Here is a 4,262-nt window from a genome sequence, read left to right as displayed (position 1 = left end):
ATTACTGAGCACCAAACCCATACTCCAGAGATCCAACAGAACAGGAAACCTCTTCTAATTTCACCTGGTTCTAAAAATGGGACACTGGATTCAATTTCCAAAATGTGGGTTGTTGTTGGTCTCTTTTCTATGTCCACTCACAAAACAGGTCGGAAGCTTTTCTTTTTACAAATATCTAAGCAAAATCCAACTCTAAAGTATGTACTCAAACTTCCAAGCAAACAGCCACTTCAATGAACCAGAAGACTGCATAATCCCAGCAAAGCTGTAGGTTCCATAACATGCACCCACATATCTGCAGGGTAGCCCTAGGACTCCTTATACGGAATTCTACACGTTGTACACCACATGGTGTAAACACCATACACTTAACCCCTTAAGCATATAAGGTAGACAGAAAGTTTATCAGAAACTAGATACACCATCACCTAATGTCAAACATTATTGCACTTTAACCGCTACAATTCCACGAAGCATTCATGACAATCTGCAGACTAGTTTTGACAAATAACACCTTTAAGCAGACATGACAGTCCTAAATTGTTTATTGGGTATGAATTTTACAAACATCACATATATTAGTGGTAACGATGGAGCTGCTGAGTATTGCGACTTCTCCAGGCTGCACGGTGACAGCCACCAATAGTGTGGTGGAACTTGTGGCCCTTTCTGAGGCCACGGCTCTTGCAGCCAGCAGATGTCAGACCACACATCTCTCTGTGCTTGTGGACTGGTTTGGTGATGCACTGGGTGTCAAGTTTCCTTCTGATAGCTTTATGGAATGGATCAATGGGGATAACCTCAAAAAACTTATAGGTGGAATCTTCACCAACCCAGTAAGAATTCAGGACTCTCAAAGCCCCAGCAACGGACTGAAGGCTTCAGGTAAACTTCAGCTGGTTAACACCATGATGGACAGGCTTGCCGTAAGTGGCACCCTTAGGAACTGGGCGTTTGCGGCCACCACGGCGGACACGAATCCTGTATATGACATAACCTTGCTTGGCCTTGTAGCCCAGCCTTCACGCTTTATCAGGCCGGGTGGGGCGGGGAGCCCAGTGCAGCGCCAAGAGATGGTGGTACTGCCAGCAGGGGACCCTCAGCAGGAAGCGCATCACTTCAGACTGCTTCTTCCTCCACAGCTCCTGGATGTACTTGTAAGCACCCATCTCGTCTCACCTCTGATGGCTGCCGCCAGAGGAAAGGAAGATACCTCCCAAATTTCTAAACAATGCTTAGAGTTATTTCTCTTTCCCTTTTAAAACACTCCTGTATCCAGGCGTAGTGGCATACACCTATAAGATGTAATCCCAGCACTGGAGAAGCTCTGCAAGGTGGCTTGTGAATTTCAGGCCAGCCTGGGCTTCTACAGTATATTCCAGGGCAGCCTGGCATATATAGTAAAATTCTGTCTCAAAAAAACAAAAAGATAAACATATGTTTTAAAATTAATATTGATTTCTTAGTCTATAATTCTTGAAACTTTTAAAGAAAACTATGAAATGCATGGAAACGAATATCCATCAGATGGAGTAAATGTCAACATTCTATAATCCTAGTTTCATTTATCATACACATCCTTTATTTATCATTCACACCAGTTTATATATAATTATTTTATTTTTAAAAGTGAAGTGGATTCGTTCCATCTAGTACAGTAGAACCTACCAATTGCTTTGCATTTTACTTTCCCCAACATATTAACTTATAGCATTTTAATGTTCAAGTCTTCCAAGAAACTATTGACTTGCTGGCCGCTTGTGGAACCAGATGTAGAGATCTACAACCAAGAACCAGGCCAAACTCCATGAATCAAGTTGAAGAGAGGGAAGAGGAAATAAATGAGCAAAAGAGGTCAAGATCATGATGGAGACATCTACAGAGACAGCTGAACCCAGCTCATGGAAACTCATGCACTCTAGACTGACAGTTGTGTAGACTCCAGGGGACTGAACTAGGCCTTCTGTATGTGGGAGACAGTTGTGAAGTGTAGGCTGTGTGAGACGCCCCTGTCAGTGGGACCAGGATCTATCACTGGTGCGTGAGCTAGCTTATTGGAGCCCATTCCCTGTGAGGGGATGCCATGCTCAGATGTAACACAGTGTGTGGGGGGTTTTTGGTCCTGCCCCAACTTAACGTGCCAGACCTTGTGGACTCTCCATTGGAGCCCTTACCTATTAGGAGGAGTGGATGGGGTAAAGCTGTGGGGGGAAGGCAAAGGGGCTGGGAGGAGTGGAGAGAGAGAGAACTTTGATTGCAATGTAAAATTAGATAGATAGATAGATAGATAGATAGATCAAGAAACTATTGACCTACTAAGAAATACTATCATGTATTTCAGACATGTGTTCCGTGAACAATCCTTTTTTTAATCAGCATTTTCATAACTACTTTGTTTAGAAAAGTGTCCATATGGGTTTGGGGTTTGAGTTATTAGTATCAAAAATGGCTACAGCTGGTTAGTAGAAAACTTTATAATAGAATTTTTGAATGGATTAGACACCTGAGCCTTAAGATACATTATCAAAGACAATAACCAGATGATGCTTCAGAGCAGTTCCAGGAGGCATGCCCTTGTTAACACTGCTACCTATAGGCATTACAGATTATCAGATTCATTTTGAACTACTGCAGTTCATTGAAAGCCACTGCCTCTGCATCACCATGTTCAGACATTGGTCTCCATGGTGTCAGCTTCCTTACATTGATCTCCTTTGGCTGAAATATCACATGGATACAACTTATTGACTGAGTCCAAGGCAAATGTTTATAATATAGCTGCAAGGAAGTGTAGTCAAGTGAGTGTCTGACTATTAGGCTGGGAAAGCAAGAATCCTATGCTGGGAGCATTCCCTTAACCCAGGTGTTCAAACATTCTGGGTGGCCACAAATTATAACATGTGCTTCTTGAAGTATCTTTAAGTCTAAAATGGTCATTGAAGTAATCGTTGTACTGTTTTCACAGTGTGTGAAAGGAAAAATACAGCTGACATTTTTGTTTCCATGCCATGAAAATGATTCTTTCCTTCTCAAGTTAAACACAATCTTAACTCTTTTAGCTAAAATGTTACCTGTGCTATTTTATCTTCATGTGATGTTTCTTCTAGACAGACTGCAAAATTTTAGCCCAGAAGTCTTCACTACTCAATAGTGTTTCCTCTTCTAACATGGTTTCTACACCAAACCATCTTTGCTATAATATTTTCTTTGTTCTATGATATTCTCTCATTAATAGCAGTTTTCTAAACCATAAATTCCTCCCACCATGAGGAAGAACACATCTCAAAGCTTATAAAAAGACAGTTCCAAATGATATGCATGCAGTCACTCCCTTCCACAAGGAATTTTATGACTACAATCATGTTGAAATAATTCTTTTTTTGTTTTTTCATTTTTATTTAAATTAGAAACAAGCTTGCTTCACATGCCAATCCCAGCTCCCTCTCCCTCCCCTACCTCCCACCACCTCACCAGGTCCCCCAGTCCCTACCAATCCCCACTCTGATCCCCAGAGAGGGTGAAGCCCTCCATGGGGATCTCTAGAGTCTGTCATTTCATTCAGGGCAGGGTCTCGGCCCTCCCCCAAGTGTCCAGGCTGAGAGAGCATCCCTCATTGTGGGATTGGCACCCAAAGTCCATTTGTATACCAGGGATAAATACTACCCAAGGTTCTGTAGATTGCCTAGGCTTCCACACTGACACCCACATTCAGGGGGCCTAGATCAGTCCCATGCTGTCCTCCCCGCCATCAGTCTGGGGTCCAAGAGCTCCCCCTTGTTCAGGCCAGCTGTTTCTGTGGGTTAAAGCAGCCCAGTCTTGACCCCTTTGCTCACCAATCCTCCCTCTCTTTCACTGGATTCCAGGAGTTCAGTTCAGTGTTTAGCTGTGGGTGTCTGCCTCTGTTTCCATCAGTCACTTGATGAAGGTTCTTTTTCCCAGACTCTCTGGCAGTGAGATTGTATGCTGGCACTCCTTTGATTCATGTCTAAAATCCATATATGAGTGAATACGTATCATGTTTCTTTTTGTGACTGGGTTACCTCACTCAGAATGGTTTCTTCTAGTACTGTCCATTTGCCTGTAAAGTAGCCATCTAGTTCCCTTTTAAAAAGGAGGAAGAGGAAAAAAGAAGCCAGCTACAGGGATTAGAATTCACTCTTAGAAGCTTACAAAGCTATTACAAAGCATTTATAATTCATGTCAAATATCTTCAGTTTGCTCTGCCTTTATTCTGTCATCTGAATGATCATATTCATTTTTTC

The 4,262-nt window shown here is 42.4% G+C and overlaps 1 pseudogene; it reads right to left on the bottom strand.

Annotated features, from left to right (window-relative positions):
- Positions 1-516: 516 nt before the first annotated feature.
- LOC101830741 lies at positions 517-1,169 on the bottom strand (annotated as a pseudogene).
- Positions 1,170-4,262: the final 3,093 nt, after the last annotated feature.

The sequence above is a fragment of the Mesocricetus auratus genome, unplaced genomic scaffold (genome assembly GCF_017639785.1).
Source record: "Mesocricetus auratus isolate SY011 unplaced genomic scaffold, BCM_Maur_2.0 Super-Scaffold_100033, whole genome shotgun sequence".
Taxonomy (NCBI): Eukaryota; Metazoa; Chordata; class Mammalia; order Rodentia; family Cricetidae; genus Mesocricetus; species Mesocricetus auratus.
Note: the sequence above shows the minus strand (reverse complement) of the source record. Positions and strands in the feature narration are given on the sequence as shown.